Source organism: Bos indicus, chromosome X, assembly GCF_029378745.1.
Source record: "Bos indicus isolate NIAB-ARS_2022 breed Sahiwal x Tharparkar chromosome X, NIAB-ARS_B.indTharparkar_mat_pri_1.0, whole genome shotgun sequence".
NCBI lineage: Eukaryota > Metazoa > Chordata > Mammalia > Artiodactyla > Bovidae > Bos > Bos indicus.
This window is the reverse complement of record NC_091789.1, coordinates 4,122,455-4,129,549: the sequence shown is the minus strand read 5'-3', so window position 1 is coordinate 4,129,549 and position 7,095 is coordinate 4,122,455.

Here is a 7,095-nt window from a genome sequence, read left to right as displayed (position 1 = left end):
ACCAATTTCAGCCAATAGGAACCAAAGCCCAAATGATTGACTTCTTCTGTTAGTGAGAGAGGGGGCTAGTCCAGTCACAGCAGCAATCTGACCTATGGATCAGGACTAGGCTGTCCTGTCCAAGCTAGCTTCCCCCCAGCAGGTGGGATTGCAGGGCTGTGCCAGGAGTAGTGAGCCTCGCAGCTGGTATATACTGGGAGTCCTTATTGTGTGCCAGTCACTGGGAAGCGATACATCACAATAGCCCCAAGAAGTAGGTGTTGGTGTTTTCATTAGAGTTGAGCAGGGGCACAGAGTGTATTACATAAGTTGGCTAAAACTCAAACCCAGAGCTGTCCACCTTCATTGACTGAGCTTTTACTTATTTATTCCCAACTTCTGAGGTTAGGATCTCCCTTGTGTGCCTGATTGTTTTCAAAGATGTCTTTTATGAATCCAGGACAAGCTTATATTGTAATGGTTATCAGCACATACCCGGGAACAATTTACTTAACATTTCTTAGTTTGTCTATAAAATGGGGATGACAGTGCCTATGGAATAGGATTCTTAATGAGGATCAAATCACAGTTTTACAGAAAAGGCTGAGAACAGTGCTTGGTACATCAGAGCCAAGGCAGGAGGGCTTGTGTGGACACTGGCATTGGGGAGCACAGAGGTTCATGAGCTGTGAAAACTCTGGATGATGAGGAGTGGCCTGGGTTCTGTTTGTTGATCTGACTCCCATACGGCCCATCGGACCAACTGCCATGAACCTTCTAGTGCCTCAGCAGGCCCTGATCCACAGCCCTGCCCTTCTCCTGGGTTCCCTGGGAGAAAGAGGGGGAAATGGAAACACTGGGCCGGGTGGCACCTGCACTCCAAAAGGACAGAGCTCCAGCCGCCTGTATGCGGCAAGACCTAAGAAGCCCTGGGGCCATTGGTGCCAGGCCCAGGGTGGGCAGTGGGATTCTTAACTGCCCAGAGGAGAGAGATGTGCAATCCACCGATGAGACGCTCTTAGAAGATAAAAATGTTCTCGAGGGGGAGCCAGGAAAGATTTCCCAGCTGATTAGAAAGGCTCCTCTTTGAGGCAAAAGCTTCAAGTGGGTGGCCAGAACGTCACCTTCTACCCCCAGCCAAGCCCCTCACTGAAGCGACAAACTCTGGCCTCTGGGCCTAACAGATTGAGAGACCTTTTGAACCCTCATCAGCAATGAGGACAGGGTCCTCCAAACCATGCCCTCCGCCCTCCTCGGATGCTTCCTCCCCGGGAGGCGCCGCACAAGAGTGTTGAGGGGAGGGGGCGGTTTGTAAGTGGGGGCGCAGATGGGAGAGAAGCAGGTGGGGCAGGAGAAGAAAGAGTAGGAAATAAGCCTCTGGCAGCTCCCCTCTCACACACCCCGGTCCCCAAGCTCTTGCACTGGAGCTGGGGCCGGGCCCGGGGTGGGGGAGGGCGGTGCAGCACCTGCTCCAGCCGTGCGCCAGCCTGCGCCTTCGACAACATGTGCAAAGACATGCCCCGCGGCCCCGCCTGGGGGCCCTTCTAGACCCTGCGGGCAGCCTGGTGAGTGTGCTCGGTCTGCTTGCGGGGGACCTTGGACACGGGGTCACACGGGGGTCAGAAACGCGCAGTCTCCCAGGCTTCGTCCCTTGCTCCAGCCAGGGGAGGGAGAAGGGGCGGGGCCTCGCTTGCCCCGCGTGTGGAAAGTGGGGTGGATTGGTACCCAGGATGCGGTGCTCTGTGGGGGGGTGTTGCTTTGATCGCTGTCAGCTTCTTTCTGACTTGAGGACAGTTAGGGGAGGAACAAGTTGGGGAGGGGGGCAGAAGCGGGCAGGGGGTCCAGCAGGGGCAGATGACATCAGCGCAGGAGAAAGGACAGCCACACCCTGGGCCTCGGCCTTTCTTCCTTCCCACCTGTAACCTGTTGAGGCTTGTCCCAGGCCACAGGTGCGAGGCCTTGCCCAAGGCCACAGAATCGAAGCCCAGAACCAAGGACACCTCCCAAGCCGACTGAGCCCCTTTGTAATGGTTGCCAAAAGCCCCCCTGATCATCACTAATAAGTTCCTGACTCCCAATTAAGCCAAGGTGCCCACTCCGCTAAACACCCCATAGCGCCCCAACCCATCACCTAACGCCAGCCTTCCAGCAGGAATTTTCTTTGTCTTGAGGCTATAAAAATTGGCTATTCACTCATGAAAACTGTCAGCTTTCCCTCCTCTGTCAGGAGGTCATCCCACTGCATTCACAGTGCCCACATTATCTCTGCTCTTTGTTCTTAATAAAAACTCACTCCCTTCTGAAATGGCCTGTGTCTGGAAATTCTTTTCCAACCCGCGATCAGACAGCCTCAGTGTAGCCCTTCAGTCATGTTCGTTCCCTCTCAGCTCCTGCCCTCACCTCTCCTGGTACCTTCATGCTAAGCCTGTCATCCCCTTCCCTTGTTTATCTTCTTACTCCCCCAACCCCAGCCTATGCCCCACAAGGCTGTTCTCAGAGATGAAGCTCATGCTATATGCTGACGATCCCCTGGCAAATGATCCCAGTCAGCTAGCATGGCTCTTCTGAGTGCTGCAGACCCTGAAGTGAAGTGAAGCTGAAACAAGTTTCCCACCCTCAGTGCACCTACAGTCTAGTTGGGAGGATAAACTGTGCTTACCTGAAAAAAGAAGAAGTGAGTCAAATGTAGCAAGGCACCATGGGTTTGGGCAGCTTCTCAGCAAGTGTGGCTGACTGACTTCACTTCCACCGTAAAAGGCCTGACCAGACTGCCCCAGGAAGGGAGAGGAGGTGATAGGAGCCCAGGGCCTTTCCTAAACGGAGGCCTGTTCTCCATCCATAAAGGCCACACACCCTGAGTACTGTGCCTGTCAGTCCCAGGTGGGCAGATCACTGAGAGCTGTGATGTCACAGACCTCCCAGCAGTCCTTGAGCATGCAGGTCTGATATTGCGGGAGTGCCTCATTGAATAGCTTCCTGCTCAGTACACAAGTACTATGGCAGAACTGTTCCCAGATGGCTGGCCTTTTGATGGGGATGCCTAGATGGTCATCCCCACGTTGGGCCGCCCATAACAGACACTGGATGAAAACTCGAGAGTTGCCCTAGAGACTTGATCCAGCTTGACCCACAGACTAGGATCTTAAAGTTAAGAGATGGGAGTGGGCTTCTGGGGGCCTGCACTGTTTTCTGGCCTCTAGAAACAAAGAGTATTAAGCCTAAAAGGAAAACAATCTGTCTGCTAAGTGAAACAGACATTCCTCAGCCATGTGGTAGGTGGCACACAGAGGGACAGGCAGGTATGCCAAAGAAAATCTTAAACACACAGGAAAGCTTCTTGTTTTCTTGGGGGCAAGTGACACTCAGTGTTTCCATTGTCTTCCCTTTTCTCCTACTGCCTTTGGCATTACAGTTCTTTGATGTCATAACTGAAATTGCATACTTGTTGGATTTACCTGGTGGTGCACTGGATAAGAATCCCCCTGCTGATGCAGGGGACATGGGTTTGATTCCTGGTCCAGGAAGATTCCACAGGCTACGGAGCAACTAAGCCTGCAAGCCACAACTATTGAGTCTGCATGGTGCAACTACTGAAGCCCATGTGCGCCAGAGCCTATGCTCTACAACAAGAGAAGCCGCTGCAATGAAACCTTGTGCGCTTCAGCTAGAGAGTAGTCCCCGCTTGCTACAACGAAGACCCACTGCAGCCAAAAATAAAGTTAAAAAAGAAATTGCATACTTGTTTGTAAATTTTATTTCTCAACCACCCTCTAGCCCATATAATAATTGATTTCTCCATGTTTTCTGGAATTGACGAAGACACCTGCTATGAAACAAAACAACAGATGAAACAAAATGCCTGCAAACAAATAAAGCAGCATTTACGTGGGTTAACACAAGTCAGATCTGCTAGGCCATTTTCTCAATGATGCCCTGAAAAGAACAATTAGGTCTTTAGTCCTCAGTGAAGATTTGTGGAAATCCCCAAACTGGTGATTTGGCTCTTTATTGCCAAAGAGACTTTGGGGGTGGCCAACAGCATCAGACACAGAGGACACGCAAATATACCAAAGAAACCTTTAACGATGAAAGATTATGCAAACATAGCCTTGGATTGATTCTTTCCAGAAATGTCCTCATCTTGTCTTTTCTCAACCATGCATCAAACTGTGAAGGTCCTAAGAACATTCTCCTCCCCAGCTCAGACTCTACTCCAGCTTCATCTGGGAAGCATAAGAAGAGCGTATCCCAAAAAGAGCATTCCGGAGTATGCGAACCTCAGAGGTGAGCTGTTTGGTCAGGAGTATGTGGATGTGGTGGGGGGAGGAAGGCAGCATTATACAAGCACACACAGACTCAAATCAAGAAGTTGAATGCTAGTGTCTTTGAAAGTGAAAGTCACTCAATCATGACCAACTCTTTGCAGCCCCATGGACTATACAGTCCATGGAATTCTCCAGACCAGAATACTGGAGTGGGTAGCTGTTCCCTTCTCCAAGGGATCTTCTCAACCCAGGGATTGAACCTAGGTCTCCCACATTGCAAGTGAATGCTTTACCAGCTGAGCCGCCAGGGAAGTCAATGTCTTTAGACACGCAAAATCGGCATCAACACACTTGGAAAAGAAAAACCTCTATAATCGTTTCACATTTCTTGTGTGTCAAAAAAGTGTGAAAGTACAAAAGTGTAATAGAATAATTTTGAGTTCTGGGTCACAAAAGCATCAGGGTGATGTGAAATCTTGAAAACCAAGTGATGTTTAAGTCTCTCCCCCCCCCCCATCCCGAAGTTTCCTGCTGAGGACAACAAGCTTCAGTCCCATCCAGTCACCACCTTCCCCTGGAACAGAGCAGGCAGCGTCTACCTGGAGGGGTAAACCAGGACCTGGGTTCGCACAGTGGCAGCAAATTGCATCTTTCTCTCTTTCAGAACACAACTTCAGAGCAATTCGTGTCCTTATCAAGGTTAGTGCCATCTTTGCTGCAATGTTCTGTGAACCCCCAGGCTGTAATCACAGGTTCCAAGAGAGAAGCCAAGACTGCTGCACTGCCTACACCTGGTTACGCCCTGGGTCTCAGGGTCCTCCCGACACCACATTTGGGTGCCTTTGGGGCAGCTGGGGGCAGACTAGACAGCTTCCACAGGCACAATGCCATCCAGTTACAAACTACTCCACAGACACGACGTCCTGACAGATGTCAGGACAGAGATACCCAGGGATGTGTGCAGAGCGCCGACTATCCTCCCTTAAAAGATGGGAGATCTGAGGCTCAGGGTAGTGAAGTGACTTGCCTGAGGTCACACAGCTGATAGGGGGCAGAGCCTCCTGATGTGCTGGTACCCTCAGTGTTCACAGTCTTCACAGCCCTTCGGAAAAGAAACGGTTTGTTCTTTGCCCTTCTCGACCTGAGATGCGTCACATGTGGCGAGTTGGGATACACCTGTGGGAAAACAAAAGCCTCTGAGGATGGGATAAAGTTCAGGTTTAGAGATGAGCGAAGGGAGAACCGGGGCTTCTCAAGTGGCGCTAGTGGTAAAGAACCCACCTGCCAATGCAAGAGACATAAAGAGACTCAGGTTCAATCCATGGCAGGGGAAGATCCCCTGGAGCATGGCATAGCAATCCACTCCAGTATTCTTGCCTGGAGAATCCCATGGACAGAGGAGCCTGGCGGGTTACAGCCCATGGGGTTGCACAGAGTGGGACACGACTGGAGCAACTTAGCACGCACACACAAGGGAGAATCTGGGATCTGAACTTGAATGAAAAAAGGACAAGGAACAGGAGGAAGAAGCCATGTTACTTGATGGAGACCTGGCTGTTTTCAGGGTTTCTCAATCTCAGCAGTGTTGATGTCATCATGGACTTCCTAAAACTACCCCGGGAGGGGCAGCCCCTGCGCTGAGGCTATTGAGGAGCGTTGCCGGCCTCTATCCACTAGATGGCAGTAGCACCTCACGTGTCCCTAGGAACAAAAACGCCCTGGCTGAGAACCACGGCTTGCAGTCAGTTGGTGCTCCGTAGAGCAGCCCCGCAGACGGAGGCGGGTCCTCACCTCACTCTCCTGCCTGCCGCCCGCAGAGCTCCCAGCTGCCCGGGAGGAAGTCCAACACCCGCGGAAGACAGATCAGCCTCTGCAGTCTCTCTTCCCTCTCCTTCCTGCCACGCCCCTCTGGGCTCTAGTTCTGCACGACTTGTGGCACTTGCCCACGCAGCCATGCTAGTGTGATGTGCCCGCACTCATGCTTCTTTTCTCACCTCAGTTGCTTATCTCCTAAATGCTCTCCAACCTTCAAGGCTTGGCTTGCTGTGGGCATCACCTGGAACTTACCTGAAGCCGTTTCCCTTCCCCCCATCCGAAGACAGGGTCAGGCCCCTACTCTGCGCTCGAAGCACCTTCTGCAGACCTGTCACAGTACTCAGCACCCCGTCCTGTAATGGACTTGCAGTCCCACTGACTGAGCTCCGGAAGGGCGGGGCTGTGTCTTGTTCATATCTGGGGCATAGTGCCTGGTGTGGCATTCACTCAGCAGGGTTTAGCGAAAAGAAAGTGAAAGTCGCTCAGTCGAGTCCGACTCTTTGCGATCCCATGGACTATACGGTCCATGGAATTCTTCAGGCCAGAATACTGGAGTGGATAGCCTTTCCGGTCTCCAGGGGATCTTCCCGACCCAGGAATCAATCCCGGGTCTCCTCCTGCACTGCAGGTGGACTCTTTACCAACTGAGCTATCAGGGAAGCCCAGATAAAAGGAAGGGTTTACTGAAGTGAGCCACAAAGACTAAAAGCACAGGAGGTTGGGAGTCAAGACACCAGGATTCCAGTCCCTAGGTCTGCTACTAGCTAGCCAGGTGACTGCTCCCCATCCTTGAACCGGTTTCCTCATCTGAAGAATCAGAATTTGGACTAAATGTCTAAGGGTCCTTATAAGTTAGAATTGCTGATTCTAGACTGTCTTTTTTTCCCATAAATATTTCACTTAAAAGTGTTTCCCAAACAAAGGGTAGGGCCATCCTCTTCCTCTCTCTTCTGAAAGTGTATGGCTTCCTCTAACCTTTTTCAAAGTCTTTTCCTAGTGATGATTTCATTTGACCCTAGAAATAATGATGGCAGCC